The 18,019-nt window shown below is 40.8% G+C and overlaps 1 protein-coding gene across 4 annotated transcripts in view; it reads left to right on the top strand.

Annotated features, from left to right (window-relative positions):
• Nucleotides 1–5,119: 5,119 nt before the first annotated feature.
• Nucleotides 5,120–18,019, top strand: part of LYN (LYN proto-oncogene, Src family tyrosine kinase) — a 92,514-nt gene continuing 79,614 nt past the window's right edge. The window contains exon 1 of one of the 4 annotated variants that reach the window (XM_043539610.1): nucleotides 5,120–5,716. The gene's annotated coding sequence lies outside the window, so the exon portion shown is untranslated. The remainder of the gene's footprint in view (nucleotides 5,717–18,019) is intronic. The other 3 variants (XM_043539611.1, XM_027834572.3, XM_027834564.3) reach the window with 3 other exon arrangements.

Below are 18,019 nucleotides of genomic sequence, written 5' to 3'. Positions count from 1 at the left end.
CAGTTAATCTGACATGCCTAGAAAAAGGTTAGTGATATGTACTGTAGGGTGTGTGCAGGCAGCTTCCTCTTTCTCTAGGTCTATTTCACTAGTGCCATGCCACCAAAGCTTCGCTCATGGCAAGCTCTTGTAAAGCTGGTTGCCAGTGCTGGAAGGATTTGCTTCAGATAACCAACAGGCTATCCACTCACTTTGGAGCTGGAAGAAATAAACAATGAAGAATTCCTGGCCAACAAAAAAGATGGGGGAAGTTGAATCCAATATTAAACATACCCACAAAATCACAATCTGACCAAGAAGTTAGCTGTTTCTCAAACCTCAGAACTAGGGACTCTCCAGGTAAGCATTTTTTTATGAGGGAGGAGTGGTACAAGGGTCACTAGAATTAACTAGAATGAAGGGTAAATTTAGGATGTGCATTAGGAACATTTCAATACAATGAGATCTAATAGGCTGTGGATTAGTCCCACCATTGTCTTTGGGAAAGATGCCAACTTTTCCTGCTTTAACTGTGTAGAGTGTATATAATTTTAGTCTGTCTGATGTTCAAAAAGAGATTGAGTCAATATATAGATTTTTTTTCATCTCTGAAGTATTTAAAAATGGAGTCATTTTAACTTCTTAGAGCATTGGTCCAGAATATGAACTAGTAGGCTGCAAATTTCCATGAAAAATAATCAGACATTTTAGAATAAAGGGAGTACAAATTAACAGCTGGAAAATTAACGTGTTTGTACTCCTAACCTTTTAAAAACAGCTAAATAGATTCCCTCCCCACCACTACCAATTCTTACCCAGAAAAAAATCTCTCTGATAGTGACTGCAGAATATCCATGCAAGTATGTGTATGTATATGTTATCCCCATAGTGTTCAAGCTTGAAAATAACATTTCTTTACTAGATTATTTTTCCCTTTTCTGTTTTCTTGCTTGTCAAAAATCTCCTCTGTCATATCAACAGCACATTTAGGAATAGTATTTGTAAATGGTCTTGTGCTTTTTGGTAGCTGGATGGCCTCCTCTAAGACATCCACACCAAAATGTTTGTCATGGAAGAAAAAAATGCCAAAATACATTGCTCTTGCCTCTTATCTTTTGTCTTAAGAGTGGAGAGAAAAAGAAATCTTGGGGAAAGAATGGATTTTTTTAAATTGAAATCCAGAAGACATTTTCTACCAGACTATGAAAACTGATAGAGTATAAAACAGGTTAACAATCTGGACCTAAACTACTTGATAATTCTTCAGTTAAAAATAAAACTAAGAGAAATAATGCAACCATTAACCATGCAAATAGTGGAATTTCTATAGGAAAAAACTTTCCCACTTGTTGGCACTGTTGGACTCAGATTTCAGACCCCTAGCTCAGTCTCCCACTCTCCAAACCCATACATTTTAATGTACCTTTTTATTGAAGCCCAATTCACACATTGAGCTATGCAAGTACTCTGCCTTTCATTTAATAGCATGTTTTAACTGTCGTCCTTACATTTTCGTGTGCTCTGCATTGCTTCTGACTGCCTGTACTCCTATGAAGACCTTTCAATCTTTGCACTTTTGTTCAATACAATGATTTTCCCTCCTTTTTAAATTAAAGGACGAGCCAGTCTAAGTGATCTCCCTCAAATTATTGCTTTGCCTATTCCACATATGATACTATCACTAATATCCTATGTGTTATTCAGTTTTCCATATTCAAGGACACCCGCAGAAGGCCCTCAGATATTCTGGTGATAGAGGGGCCATATAAGACCTTAGATAGATCTTTTCATTTTTTTTGCCTGTGTTCAGGTTCTATATTGTCCAGTACGTTCCTTCTTTTTCTTCCTGGCAGTGTGTACATTAGCCCATAAAGCGACATAATGTGGACAATAATAAAATCACTATCCCCTTTTTTCATACCTTATATAAATGTTTACAGTCTGGGGGCTTAATCCAAAGTTTATGGGAGTCTTATCAGTGACATCCATGGGCTTTGGATCAGGCCATCAAAACATAAAATCTATTCTGGAAAACGAACAGCGACTCCTCAAATAAGACAGTCTTTCTCTCCAGCATTTCAGTGATAGATTTGGGGTATCTCTTTTCATGTTTTCCGACCTACACAAGTTGTTCTATTATTTAGACTTTTTGACTAGTTTTAGATGGGAGACCCAATTAAAGTCCACCGTCACCGATAAAATGCCCCTGAGATGCAGAGCGGACCTGAACAAAAACATTATTAATGTGTTTTCATGTGATGAATATGTTTGTATATGCAGTTTCTTGCCTACCTATAGTTCCTGAGATAGGTATGCAACTACCTTCTTTATCAGATAGGAACTCTATTACTTGACCTGGGAAGATTTTTCTGCTAAGGATAACCACACGTCTGTTTACTTTTCTTACAAAACATGGAATATATATCCCAAATCCAACCCCTTTTCATGTTAGTCAAATCTTCTTGAAAAGATGTTTCTTGTTGATAGAATCATGGAAACGTAGGGGCTGGAAGGGTCCTCAAGAGGTCATCTAGTCGAGCCCCCTGCACCGAGGCAGGATAAAATATCCCTAGATCATTCCCGATAGGTGTTTGTATTCTTTAAAATGACAGGGATTCCACAACCACCCTTCCGTTGATGCCACTGTAGCACAGATGCCGCCTAGAGCGCCCTAGCTGTGCTGCTGCAGTGTAGACATACCCTGAGTGGCAGTATAGATGTCAGGGATAAACATCGGCCCCAATTTTGAGTTTCTGCATTCTTGTGCTAAGTGAAGGAGAGGAGACAAAGGTGGCTTTAAGCTACCTGTATTTCAGCATCATTTGGGGACTGATTTGGAGCTGCTTTAACTTTATGCTCAGACTGTTATAGCCTTCTAGGGACCAAGCAACAGAAAATAGCTGGCGCTCAATGCGGTCCAAATACATCCCCTCTCGTTGGTGCTTCCTGTTGGCTGGGTGTGATGCTGCAAGCTGTCCTGCCCCAGGCACCTCCCATAGGTTGTTGACCTCACTAGATGGATCTTCAGTGCTTCAGCCCTCTTGCCAAGTCACACAGTCTAAAATGGATTAACCATTCCAGGGTAGCAAAAGTCCCACAAACTGTCAGCCCTCACCAGGGTCTTCACCCTTTAAATCCAGCTCTGTGCTTGGGCTTCTAAAGGAGATTTGTCCCCTTCTTGGGGTTTAGACCACTTACCCAGCGGCTGGTGAGGGAACCCCGGCCTGCCCACTACTCCAGGTCCCAACCTAGGGACCCTATAACAACAGCCATGTACCACTGCCTCCAGTTCACTGCTGCTATTCCCTGGGCCTTTTCCCACATGGGCCTTTTCCCACATAGCCCCTTTCTCTTCACCCTTACTTCAGGGCTGTGTCTCTCAGATCCTCCTCGCTGAACGCAAGTGCCATGAGAACCTGTCTTCCAGGTCTCTGTCAAGCACCTCTGACTAGCAGTGAGCACTTCCTTGCTCCTCTCATCCCAGCCAGAGACTGACATGCTCAGCCCCTGCAGCTCCTTTTATCTGAGCCTGTTGGCCTCTGAATGGCTGCTTCTATACAGCCTCTCTAGGCAGGCCTGACAGACCCACCTTAGCTGCTCCTTTCTTGGGGCACAGTGTGGTAGGACCATGGGGTCTCCAGCAGGAGGCCTCAAAGGGCCTGGTACACCCTGTCACAACCCCTCCCTCCAATTCCCTACCCTGACACACACATGCACACACAGCCTGTGGCTAAGGACTGTGTCATAGACTGGCATGGACTTGCTCCTCCAACTGTGTACACCAGCAGGTAGGCCCCAGGCTCAAGCTGTGGAGCTAACAATTATGTAGTTGTTTGGGGTCTGTGTTCAGCCTCCACCCTGAGCCCAAACAACTACACTGCTATTTTATAGCCCTGCAGCCCCTGGCTGGTGAGCCTGAGTCAGCTGACCCAGGCCAGCCATCCCTGTGCTGCAGGTCTTTTATTGCAGTATAGATGTACCCCTGGAGGCTACTCTACCTAGAGTTGAGGGATGAACAGGCCCTTAGCTAGCTTTAAAATTGGAGAACTGCAAAGAAGGCATACAGGTACCTTTGCTTCACCTTGTGTCCTGCACCTAATACTGCTTGGCTACTCCCAAGATTTGGGCCTGCTGTAGTCAATACCCCAATTTAGTGCTCTGCTTAAGAATTCAAAGTCAGAATTTCAGACCACTTTTAATATTATTTAACCTTTTGTGCTCAGAAGTTGTTTGCTCAGTAAGTAGACTTATGCCTTTCTCCACTTTTAGAGTTTGAGTTGCAGCTTCTGGATTTCTTGTCCAGACCTCCCTGCTTGGGGCTTGATGGTCTCTAGGGTCTGATTCCACATCAGAGCAGTCTTCTAGTGAATCCTAATTAAAAATTGGTAATTGTACCTTTGGGTTCCTTTCCAAGCCTGTTTCCTGTACATTTTAGAAATTGCCACGTTTAAATGTTTGGCAGGGTTGATGGTGGATTTCTGGTGCCCATCATCAGAGTCCTCTACTTTACTGGGACATGTGACCTCCCTCTCAGATCTTTCAATATATTTTTAATTTCTTATTAATAAATAAGAGCCTATTACGGGAGCAGGAGTTTCTCCTCATGCCGATGAAGAAAACAGATTAGGTCTCTGACCAGTGTTGGACATAACAAGCAGAATCATGGTCAAAACAGAAATGTTTCCATCCTATTACCCACCATAGCCACCGCTTACGTTTTCCCTTTCAGATTCATAAGACGTTGGAGCAGGGATTGCCATTTACTATATGTCTATACTATAGAACAATGCGGTCCTCTCCTGGTTAGTCTCTAGCTATTATTGCAATATTCATGTTTAATAGCGTTAACAGTGCCGCTCTGCTCAGTCATACCTCACAAGTTTCCCTGGCTCAGGAGGGACAGTCATTACACTTAGTAAAATATTTAACTTGCATTCCTTCTAAACTCTCCCAGACTCCTTATGTGCTCCCCGGGAGCTAAAATAGTTTATTATCCATCAGGTGAGAAAAGGAAGAGGAGAAACTGCCTGGACTTTCCTTACTGCCCCCTCCCCCCAGGTGTGTGCCGCCTCCCCTCATTTAATAGGTAGAAAGAGGGAGGGAAATAGATGGTTGTGACGGTCTCTAAGAGCAGAGTACGCCCTCCTCCTCCCATTAGCCAGAGGAAGGGAGGGTTGAGGGCTGCTCTAGTTAAAATGAAACCAGCCAACAGCAATTATCTTCCTCCTCCTGAAATCCCATTCTCATCTATCTCATCTGCTGGTGGAAATCTCTCTGGGGATCTTGTTTGTGTCTCTGCTTCAGCCCCTCCTATGAAACCCTCCCCCATTGTTTTGATTTATTAATCAAAAGCTGAACAATACTTTTTATTTTTATTAAAAATTCTCCCTTCTCTTCCCCCCCCCCCATACCCTTTACAGATATTTATGCAAATCTCCTAATACCAGGAAGTAAACTGAAAACTCTCAGCCAACCCACTGAAACCAACCGAAGTTCCTTTTCTGCAGTGCACAGGGGTGGCCTCAGGCAGACTATAGGCTTGGCTGCTCTGGAGTCTCTCTTTCTCTCCCAGCTACAAAATCCTGTGGTCTTCAAAAAAATCAACGTGTAGCTTTTCCTCTTCCCGAGGATAATCCGCTAATTTAATTCTGAACTACACCCTGGCTCCTACCCCAACTCTGTGGCTGAAGTAACTGTGGAGTTTACTTGCTGCTTCCAAAGTTTCACGCTCAGGGAAGTAAGTGTCTTTCTTTTGTCTCCTAATTTGGAAGTGGCTACTGTGTCCAGCGGTAATTTCTGTGATCCTTTCAAGGCAGTGGGAAATGTAGGGAACAGCCCTGCGCTGGCAGGGTACGGATTAATAAGACTTCCTCTTTAATTCATACAAATCGTGGGCTTCCGACATTCCTAGAGTTTGTCGGAGTGAACCAGTGCTTCTCTCTGGTGATTCTTGGAACCTTTTTGGCAGCTGTCCCTGTTGCTTTGGTAACAGTTTTTTCCCACCTGGATTTACCTTGCGGGTCAGAGGGAATAGACACTTGTTCATAATAGACATTTGTTTGTCTGTTGCATAAATAGCTTGTCGCAGGAGGCTGGGTTTTAGTTACGTTGTTAGCTCTCCTATAACACGCTGTCTTTAATTACATTAGGAGAGTGGTCACTTTGGATAAGCTATTACCAGCAGGAGAGTGAGTTTTTTTTTTGGGGGGGGGGGGTGAGAAAACCTGGATTTGTGCTGGAAATGGCCCAACTTGATTATCATACACATTATAAGGAGAGTGATCACTTTTAGATAAGCTATTACCAGCAGGAGAGTGGGGTGGGAGGAGGTATTTTTTCATGCTTTGTGTGTATATAATAAGATCTTCTACACTTTCCGTAGTATGCATCCGATGAAGTGAGCTGTAGCTCAGGAAAGCTTATGCTCAAATAAATTGGTTAGTCTCTAAGGTGCCACAAGTCCTCCTTTTTTTTTTGAAGAAATATTAAATGAACCTTGTGTTAAGGATATAGTCAGTTCAAAAGAGGAAGTGTGACACTAATGGGCAGCTTGTGTTTCTGCCCCTTCAGTGAACAGTTCTTTGAACCTCAGATACAATTTATAGTACATTAGTTAAAAGGAAGTGAGAGTTCTTTTCAGCCTGGTTAGCTTTTCCTTTAGCCCAAGGGAAGGTGTGTAGCTGCAGTCTAAGCTTTCCTGTATGGTTCAGCTTTTAAGGAAATACAGCAATTTATTTGAGAAGACTTTAGAAAGGGATTATATTTGATGGTTTGTTATGATCTTCAAGGCTATATTGATTATTCAGCCAATCTTGATTACTCCTAATTAAAAACAAACAAAGAAGCCGGAATGCTAGAAAGAATGTAGCATTACACAATGCATTTTTTCTTAGTCACTGTCACAAGCTAAGACAATAGACTTGATTTAACTAAGAGAGAAAATATGGCCTCTGGATATTCTGTGTTTAAACTCTGGATTTTAAACCTACAAGTGTATAGTAATTTCTGGAGCATCTTCAAATTAAAACTGCTTCCTCTTAGCTAGATATTAAAGTGTGCTCCTGCTTTGAAAAAAAATGAAAATGGTATTGTGACGTTCCATGTTAGGTTTCAGAGTAACAGCCGTGTTAGTCTGTATTCGCAAAAAGAAAAGGAGTACTTGTGGCACCTTAGAGACTAACCAATTTATTTGAGCATAAGCTTTCGTGAGCTACAGCTCACTTCATCACTTCATTCCATGTTTAGTGTCTCTCACTGGTTTCCAGTCCAAGTCTGCTCAGTTTCTAAAGTAAAAAGATTTTTTTTTTTTAAACTGCCATACCTGCAAATTCTGTCTAGAATCTGAAAGTCCAGCTGGTTTCTTCTCGGTCAAACATCCTCAATATTCTGCAGTTAGAATTTAGTTGACAGTCCCTGTTTTTTTCTCAAGCAAGAATAAAATTCAGCTCAGTAGTCAAAATTAGTTTGTCATTAAAGTAAGCAGATATATCTCTGAATACACACAGGGAACAAAAAAGTTGAAGTAGAAGTTGCTATTTTTACTTTCATTTTTCACAATGGAAGAGCACTTTAGATATTTTTTTTCAGCCAAAAACTAAACAAACACTCTTCTCTCCCACACTCCCTGCAAATCCCCCATCCCACCCACCACAAATTAAGGGGGAACTTTTTACCCTTGTACAGTATGATTCCTGCACGACCCCTGGAATGCCTGAACGCTGGCTGCAAATGGTTGTAATGTAATATCTGGTGGTAGATAAATTGTGGAACACTTGCCAAATGATTATAAAAAAATCTGCAATATAGAACTGTTTTAACAAAATAAAGATTAAATTGTGTTGGGGAGCCTAGTTTTCAAGAAGGGTTAATCAAATTGCTTTAATGTGAATCTTTCCTGTTCTAGTACTGGATGCAGAGCAGATGTGATGGTTTTATAAGTTTAATAAAGTGGGGACTTCACATCTTTATAATAAATAGTGACAACATTACAACAATAGATTGGAAGAGCCAAATAATTTTTTCAGTAAAAGTAGAAACAGGATGAAAGTCTCACTGATGAAGTGGGTTTTAGCCCACAAAAGCTTATGCTCAGAAAAATTTGTTAGTCTCTAAGGTGCCACAAGTACTCCTCGTTCTTTTCCTTGATAATGCTATCTAACATGAGTGTACGGAATCACAGGAGACAATTAAAATTCATGGATTCTGCAGCCAATAGGTTTCACATTCTGTTGACCTATTTCAAGATTAATATCTTGTATCCAATGCCAGCTTTGTAAGTTACATAATAGTTAGAAAGTTTTCTTGATTTAATAGGATAAAGATTTCTTTCATCAAGAAACTGTTGAGATAATGTCTTACTGCAATGATGATGTATAACAAGCATTTTAGCAACTACTGTAATTTGGTAGATGTGAAGTGGTTCTGCTTTTCCTGGTTCAGAGTAACAGCCGTGTTAGTCTGTATTCGCAAAAAGAAAAGGAGTACTTGTGGCACCTTAGAGACTAACCAATTTATTTGAGCATAAGCTTTCATGAGCTACAGCTCACTTCATCGGATGCTCACATCCGATGAAGTGAGCTGTAGCTCACGAAAGCTTATGCTCAAATAAATTGGTTAGTCTCTAAGGTGCCACAAGTACTCCTTTTCTTTTTGCTTTTCCTGTGTATTCCTCTGGTAAGCAAGACTTTTTGTTGTAAAGGTGCCCAAAGAATTGCAGAAAGGCCTTTTTAACAATATTTTGGTCAGTAAAATCATTCAATGACTGTTTTTGTTGATAGCGCTTTTGACTACAACGATACATCACCTGCTAATACTAGGCATTTTATACTCTATTAGCATTCCTGTTTTCAGGTCTGCTTCACCTTGTCTAAACTATTGGATGGATTTTCTACACATCTACAAATCTTTGTGCATTTATTAATTTATATATACTTTCCCCATAAAACATTGCCTCCCCACTCTCTCTCTCTAGAAATGAGGCACCGTGTTCTGTGACCCTATCAGCTCTCATAAGCTTAACAGCAGCATGCTTGATCAGTTTTTGTAAGGGAAACTTCATAGCTTACCCAGGTCCTTCAGAAAGCGATATGGATATTTCAGTTGGGAGATTTGTCCCTGAATCAGAACTTAATTGATGACCCAAGATTGAATTAGAGGCTGCTGGAGGTCCCATCTCTTGAATGACACAAAACTAAGGTCCTCCTGGCCACCTGTGGCCATTAAAGATTACATAGCACAATTCTCAAGACAAGAGGCATTGCACTTGGTGTCCTGGCTAAAGTGCAACTTGGGTAGTAGCATCCTACGTAAAGTTACCCTTAGTTTTATTAGATAATGTACTCTTCATGTCTTTTCACATGGCAATGCTGCACTAGGGTTGTGGGGAGTTAAACAGCTAATCCCAGAAGTAATTGCATTTTTGTGGTAGAAAAGAAGTGTGTGTTTCCGTACTTCATTTTGAGTATTTAAGTGTTTTGATCTTTAGGCTGAGAAGGTACTCACTTTGGGCCAGATTGTTGGATCATATTAAAGAAGTTCTGTATTAAAATCACAAATGAGTTTGATTCCCCATAGTTTAAATTCCAGGGTATTACTAATTAAGAGGTCTCTTGGTTTTTGGTGCTGTTTCTCTCCCTCTATGTGTTAAACCTGCAAGCTGCTAATTGCGTTAGTACATTCTAAGACAGAGTCTGTTCTCAAAGCAATTCTTTGTAATAACAACTACTCACACAGAGAGAGACTCAAAACAATACTCTGTAACAACAAAACAGCACCCAGAGACCCCCCGCCTTTTTGTTGTATTCATCTTGCTTTGTTAACAATTGTGATTAAAATAGAGATAGAGAATGTGTGTGGATAATAACTGAATGATCAGGGAGGTGCCAGCCTAAGAATCCAGTGTCCATCGGCTGAAGAAGGCGTCAAGTGGAAATAACCAGAGGACCCCCGGAGGGCAGACTGGAATCCACCCAACAGCCTCAAGGATGGGAGAACCAAAGAACAAGATTACATCTAGCAGCATGGAGCCGTCAGGAATGTGCTATGTGCTGATTGATTCAGCAACAGCATGATGAAGCAATTCCCATAGACTGGCATAGGAAGAAATTCCTGTAAAAATGGACTCTAGAAAGTGAGAACTTTGGGGTCTGATTCTGCAAACCAACTTCCAGGAGCATCAGATGAGCATCTGACAAGGCCCTGCTCCCTCCTCATGTCCAGGCCACCTGGCCAGTGGCTTGGCATGAGCAACTCTAAGGCTGGTAACTGTGATAACAACCTTGCAGAACCTGTGTGTGTGTATGAATGAATGTGTGAATAAATATGAGATTGAATGGAATGTTATAGCTATAACTAACCGCTTACTATGATTCTTTCTGTATTCACAATAAATGTGGTATTTTGCCTTTTTCCCTTTAATAAGATCCTGCTGGTTTTTGTTTTTATTGGTATAACATTTTGGTGGAGAATTGCGAAGGGGGGAATATTGGTAAAAAACCTCAGTTATTGTAAATATTGGTGTGCACACCGCCAGCTCTATTGAGCTAGGCATTTCTATTAGGTTAACCAGACCAGCTGGCCTCCGGGAAGGTAGCAAGGGAAAAGCGCATAGATTAAGCTATGATTTCAGATTCTAGGGTGTGTCACTTGCTAAGTAATACCAGGAGTGACAAAGAGATTGAAATATCCATGTTAAGATGTTTAAAAGAAAATAGGGTAAGTCAGTACCAGAGGGAGGAATGGAGTCAGAAGGAACTCCAACCTCACCTTTTGTTAAAGAAATTACACCTTTTAAACAAATCCTTCAAAAATTTGGGCACAGTCCTTGGACTAAATAAGCCATAGCTGATGCCTGCACAATTTCGGACCTAGAGGGTAGATTGGCTCAGTATATCCTCATATACAAACCTTCTAGAGCTGCCAAAAGAGAGCAGCAATTTGGTTGTTGTGGGAGGCATGTAAGGATTCTTACCTCCGCTTGTCTTCGTGTAAAGAGGAAAAGTCACAAACAGAAAAGGGAGCAGACAATTGGAAGGTGCTGGCTACAAATACCCAAAGTCCGCTGAAAATAGTGAAAGAGGCACTCCAGGAATACAAAAAGAGTGAAAAAGTTAACTCTGCAGAGGCTGGAGGGACGCAGGTAAAGGGGGAGAAGGTCCTATGTACGGCACCCCCAGGCATAATTACAAAGAGAAAAGAGAGTAAAAAAAAAAAGTTAACTCTGCAGAGGCTGGAGGGAATTAAGCAGCTAAACTTTGTGAAAATGTTAAAAAGGAAAAGTGTTAGAGAAAGAGCATTCTTGGTTTCTTTGCAACCATTCTGAAGGAAAAATGGGCCCTTTTCCAAAGGAATATCTGTAAATTAGCCAGGCAAAAATAAACTATCTGATTAAAATAATTTGACTGGACAATTTAGTCAAATTTGCTAAAAGAACATAAGAGGGTTCTGTTGGAACTTAACTGCCTCAAATGTATAAAGGGAATGTAAGATGTAAAAAACAGAGCAGTGTGGAAGGGATGTTAAGGAAAAGAAAATGTGTATGTATCTATCTGTGTGTGTGTAAATATGTAAAGTTCTAAGGACCAATTGGTTTTGTTTTTGTTTTAAATAATGCCACTAAAAATCCATTTGACTCTTTAATTCAAAGTTGCAAAACTGACAGACCTTTTTGCTAGGCACAGGTAATTAGTGTTGTTTGGCTTTGGGATTTGGCATTTAACCCTTAAAAGGTAACTCAATGCTTTACAAAATTTAAAATGTTTTTAAGTTGTGGCTGCAGCAAGGCAGTCAAAATCAGAAGAATAGAAAAAAAAATTCTGGATTCTTTTTGTTTGTTTGTTTTTTGTAACAAAATAGCAGATGAGAGTTGTAGTAAAAAAAAAAATTAAAAAAGACAGTGCCCCTCTGAAGCAACAGCAGGGGTGAGGTGCACAAAACAAAAAGAAGCAATGTTAGAAACACTGAGTCTTAAAATGGCTCTGAGTAATCAGACTGTCACTTTGATAAAGGTACATGAAAACTCTAAGCAAAAAAAGAAATAGTTACACCTTATGTAAAAATTGATATGGATAATGTTATAAAAGTTAAACTATGGAAGGAATGTGCATTTGCCCCAGAACATGTGCAGGGTATATTGTAGAAGGGGCAAAAGAAATGCAAACATACCATGCTACTTAATTAAAATGCTATTAGGGCTCCAAAGGGAGCCATAATAGGTTGGGTTTTCTTTTTCAGATTGCTGTGTGTTTTGGAAGCAGAAGTTAAAAGTGATCAAAACTCTGGTGAAAGTTGATTGTGTCCCTTTTAAGATACAGTCTCTGAGCTGCTGATGGCTTTAAATCCAAAAGCAGGAAGTGTCTGTGAAAATGCAAATTATCTAAATGATAAAGGAAGGAAAGAACTACCAGCACAAAGGAGCTGCAGATAAAGGACATACCTAGTCAGCAAACAAATTGTCGAAATAAAAGGCATGGGATAACAAGATAATTTTAATAAATTTAATGATAATAAGTACCCCTGTAACAACGTATAGTGTGTATGATTTTTGGAAAAACCCTTTACGGTCATATGGTAATGATGCTTCTCAGCTATTACCTGTAAATAAACTTAAAGCTTAACACAGCAGGAAAAACATTATAAACTTGGTCTGCTGTATAAGAAGGAAAACTGAGGTACCCCACCTCAGGGATTTAATGACTAAACAGTGGGATAATTTCCCCATAACCCTTAAAAGATAAAAGCCATTGAAACCTGGCCTGCCTATAGAACAAAAACAGGAAAATGTGGGGGCAGTTCCTGTTTTGCTGCAATCAGCAAGGGTATTTGTAAAATAAATATTTTAAGCAATAATCTGCCACCCCAAAAGGGGTAGAAACATGTTCTTTTTGTCTTTCAGAAAATCAGGAAAAGCTGATGCCAGCTGAAGAGCAACCCAATACCATGAATCTACTGTCACAATAGAAATTGTGTTTTGAGTTCTATGTTTTGTCTTGTTGCTAGCACAGTTGTGTGTTTAAAAAAAAAAAATACTAAAGACCTGCAGGTCATTAAAAATAAATTAAGCTCTCTGTCCCAGCTACAGGACAGCCTGATACAAAAACAAGTACATGCCAATGTAGACTTGGTCCAAATTGGTCTGGGTAACCTAAAAGCCCGATGGAATCTTTGGAAACGGCTTAATACTACCACATGGCTTATGCATAAAAAAAAAAAAAATTAGAAATAGGAAACTACACAGCCATAGCTATGGGATGCACTGAAATGCAGATACTTGCCCTAGCTACTTTGGAACACGAAATGTTCTTGGTCATATTGGGAAATATTAAAGGTTTGATGCATTTGTTGAAACAGAGAAAGAGATCATTGTTTGACACTTATCAATATGAATGGATGCAATACGTTTCCAGTATTGTAAAACCAGACTTGTTAATGGGAGAAATTGTTGTCAAAATTGCACACCAACAGCCCCTGGAGGCAAAGGTATTGAAGGTTAGCCCACTCCCCATATTACACATGGGATCCTTCTGGCTACCCTGGACCTCGAGCCAGTGGGCTGGGAAGGGAGGGAAGCTATTGGACACTAGAGGTTGTACCGAATGGACTCCTCAAAAGTGGGTGTGCCTCACCTTGCCTGTTGCCCCAGAACCTTGTAGTAAAGATACATCACTAGGATCATGTATGTGGCATGAATTGGAATCACAAACTCAAATTGGCTCACAGTACCTTCTCTTGAACAGGCTACATAGAAAGTGACACTGACAATTATAAATCTTAGTGTCAAAAGGGGGATTATGTTGGATCATATTAAAGAAGTTCTGTATTAAAATCACAAATGAGTTTGATTCCCCATAGTTTAAATTCCAGGGTATTACTAATTAAGAGGTCTCTTGGTTTTTGGTACTGTTTCTCTCCCTCTATGTGTTAAACCTGCAAGCTGCTAATTGCGTTAGTACATTCTAAGACAGAGTCTGTTCTCAAAGCAATTCTTTGTAATAACAACTACTCACACAGAGAGAGACTCAAAACAATACTCTGTAACAACAAAAACAGCACCCAGAGACTCCCCGCCTTTTTGTTGTATTCATCTTGCTTTGTTAACAATTGTGATTAAAATAGAGATAGAGGATGTATGTGGATGGATGCTTGGTGTGGATAATAACTGAATGATCAGGGAGGTGCCAGCCTAAGAATCCAGTGTCCATCGGCTGAAGAAGGCGTCAAGTGGAAATAACCAGAGGACCCCCAGAGGGCAGACTGGAATCCACCCAACAGCCTCAAGGATGGGAGAACCAAAGAACAAGATAACATCTAGCAGCATGGAGCCGTCAGGAATGTGCTATGTGCTGGCTGATTCAGCAACAGCATGATGAAGCAATTCCCATAGACTGGCATAGGAAGAAATTCCTATAAAAATGGACTCTAGAAAGTGAGAACTTTGGGGTCTGATTCTGCAAGCCAACTTTCAGGAGCATCAGATGAGCATCTGACAAGGCCCTGCTCCCTCCTCATGTCCAGGCCACCTGGCCAGTGGCTTGGCATGAGCAACTCTAAGGCTGGTAACTATGATAACAATCTTGCAGAACCTGTGTGTGTGTGTATGAATGAATGTGTGAATAAATATGAGATTGAATGGAATGTTATAGCTATAACTAACTGCTTACTATGATTCTTTCTGTATTCACAATAAATGTGGTATTTTGCCTTTTTCCCTTTAATAAGATCCTGCTGGTTCTTGTTTTTGTTGGTATAACAAGATACCCACCTCTGCTGAGGTACTATGTGTAAGACAGCAAGCACCTTTCCCCTCTTTATGTGGCCTGTGTAAGGGCCAGACATAATTGTAACCCCTATGCTCAGAGAAACTCAGGGTCTGCTCCCTCTTTTTTTTTTTCCTATGTGAGTTCCTATGAAGCTGGGCCAGTGCAGCTGGTGGGCAGGCAAAGGGTGATTGGTGGGAAGGAGGAGGGGGTGTAAACTCCACCTAATGCAAGGGTGAGACAGGATTTCTTGCAGCAGCCCCTCCTGAGGTAGCATGGCTCTATGCTGCCCCCAACATGAGACCGTGCCTTGATGGTATCAATGAGCCCCAACTTCGTGTGAGATGGTGTTGCTATAAAGTAGAATAAAAAGAAAATCCATAGGGTGTGTTTTGTAGAATTCCTGCTGATAACTTGTGCTCATAGTGTAGATATTTCCATGAAAAAGTGCTGAGCACTTGTTTGAAACATTATGCTAGAGAGATCTATTCTTCATCTCTGTTTGAGGACTTTCAGATACCCATAACCCCAGGCCAGGTCGTGCCTTTAGATGATGATAGCCACATGGAGTGGGAAGGAAGCTCCCCAAGAATTCCTTCATGGGGCTTTTTCCTGTGTTCTTCAGTCAGGAGAAGGGAAGGTCTGGCCCCACAAATCCTGCAGATCTCACAGGATTCATGTGGAATGGGCTAGACTTCCACTTGAGGCCAAGGAATCAAGTAGTATAAATGTATTTAAGCACAACCTTAAAAAGAAACCAAAAAACACTCTGTATGAAATTGCTACTGGCCCTTTAGGCTTTTGAGTAACTAGCTGCCCTTTTGTGAAATAGTAGGGATGGGTGTGTGTGTGTGGTTTTTGTGCGTGTGTGCTGATCATGCTCCTGACGCCATCAGTGACTGCAAGGTTTTTCCCCACACGAGAGTTTCTACCCTTCTCCAAAACATAGTTATGTATTTATGGATATAGCTGGCAAACACCTTCCAGACAAGATAAGATCAGAAGCAGGCCACGGCCCAGTGAACTATATAAATTATTTTTAACAACATACAAGTTTTTAGATCAACCCCTCTGATGCAACTGTCAGTACCCATACACCATGTAGTAACCTATTAACTATTTCAAAAATGTTTTAATTTCTATCAACAAAATTCCAATGACGGCATTGAACACTCTTAGTTAAATTGTTCTTCAGAGAAGGATGGGAAATGCAGTGATCTTTTTAGCCTCATTCAAATATGCTTCTGTTAAATTTGATGTCTAAAGCTGCAATTTCCTGTGGGGAGTCTGTCTCAACAGTCCTCAGCATCTTTCCTTAAGATTACTATCCTGGCATAAATATAGAGGCAGAATCAGTTTTGTGTGGTGTTTGTATGATAGATATGAGAGCTGCTTGGTCTGATATTCATAATGAACCTCTGTTTAATGTCCAGGCCTAAAGAACTACTCATAGGGATCAGGATGCTAGATACATTACAGTGGGAAATATCCTCTACCCTGGAGGATAGAGATGACATTTTGACAGAAGCACTTGGTGGGGAGAGATGTTGTTATGAGAGTACAGCCAAATTCAATGTTCGGGGGAGGAGGAGGAGATCAGCACTATTTGAACAGCACATAGACCTTCAACCTATGTATCCTATACGTATTGTCTGTCTTATTTAGACTGCAAGCACCTGGGATAACTATAATGTATTCCTTTGTACAGCACTGAGTACCTCATCGTACACTGTTCCAGGTACAATGATAACTCCCAGTCTAAGCAACGTGTCCTCCTGCCCCTGAGGCCTTTGGTGCACGTAATCAGTGGTGACCTGGAGCCAGTTCACACCGGTTTGCGCGAACCAATTGTTAAATTTAGAAACCGGTTTAGAACCGGTTGTTAAAGGGTTGGGCAAACTCTGGCCTGCAGGACCGTCCTGTCCAGCCCGCCTGAGCTCCCGTTTGGGGAGGCTCCCCTTGAGAATCCCTTTTTACTAACCCGGCGGCGCTCCAGGTCTTCGGCAGCAGGTCCTTTACTCGCTCCGGGTCTTCGGCGGCACTGAGGGACCCGCCGCCAAAGACCTGGAGCGAGTGAAGGAACCGGTTCTTGAGATTTTGGCAGCTCATCACTGGACATAATGTAAGGTCAACACTGCTCTTCCTGTCTAAGCTGTGGGTGATATACTAAAAAACTCTCACCTACTTTGCTCAGTTACATCTTCAAGTTCTATTTTTCTTTTATACGTTCTTTTGATTGAGCCTATTGTCTCAGTGACAATAACAATTGGATTTTTTAGTTCTTCTGAAGAACACCAGTTACAGTATAGACATGTGAAATATTGAGCTGAACCATGCTACAGTACATACTAGGAATTAGTGTGCATGGTACATTTGCACTCCGAGCTTGGCATTTTCTGTAATTTTTGTTTACATTATTCACATCAGTTTATTTACAATTCAGACTTGATATACGTATAAAGGGGACTGATTATATCTTGAAAATGTGTTTTCTATCTTCTTTATTGTTTGTTTAGTGGAAAGCAATTCAGGGCCTTCAGCAAATGTACATATTGGCACAGCAACCCTATTGTTCATATGTTCTGGTGTGTGGGGTTTTCGTTGTGTACTTTTATTGCTTTTTACATCTTATTCATTGTTTGGTACAGGCACACCCATGTAGACCTGTTTGATCAATAGACTTTTGACCATGCTTCATATGTTAAAGACTTTTGTATTAGACAAATGCTGGAACAATATGGTTCTGCAGAAGATAATGTAGAAATATAGTCTTTTCCCCGCCATATACTGTCGTATGTGACTGCATTATGGCCTTCCAACAAAATAAATACTAAGGAGCAACAAGCGCCATTCCCATGGATACGTGTATCATTAATTTATAATGGTGAAATTTGTAAATCCACAGATCTGTATTACTGCTGCTTTTGACTCCAATTGTTCAGATTAGATCTTGGTAAAGAAAATATTCAAGCATAAGTTTTCCAGTGGTATAAAATTGAATGGGAAAAGATGACAATAAAACTAATATATCTAGCACATTTATCTGACGTGGAAATTCTCAAACCATACCATCTGCAGGACCTGGAGAATCATGGAGATTATGCCCTTAAGGTCCAAATGGAAGGGACTGTACTAGGCTGGAGCAGCCCCTACAGCTTAGCAGACTGGGAGTGGCCTGGCCAGCCCTTTTGGGTAATAGGTTGAGTGCTTTTATGTAACAATGATTCATGTATGAGGGGAAAGGAGATGGAGAATATAGTTTAAGAGGATTGCCGGGATCTGAGTCT

This window comes from Chelonia mydas, chromosome 2 (assembly GCF_015237465.2).
Source record: "Chelonia mydas isolate rCheMyd1 chromosome 2, rCheMyd1.pri.v2, whole genome shotgun sequence".
NCBI lineage: Eukaryota > Metazoa > Chordata > Testudines > Cheloniidae > Chelonia > Chelonia mydas.
The sequence above is the reverse complement of the archived record's forward strand: the minus strand, read 5'-3'. Positions and strand labels throughout refer to the sequence as shown.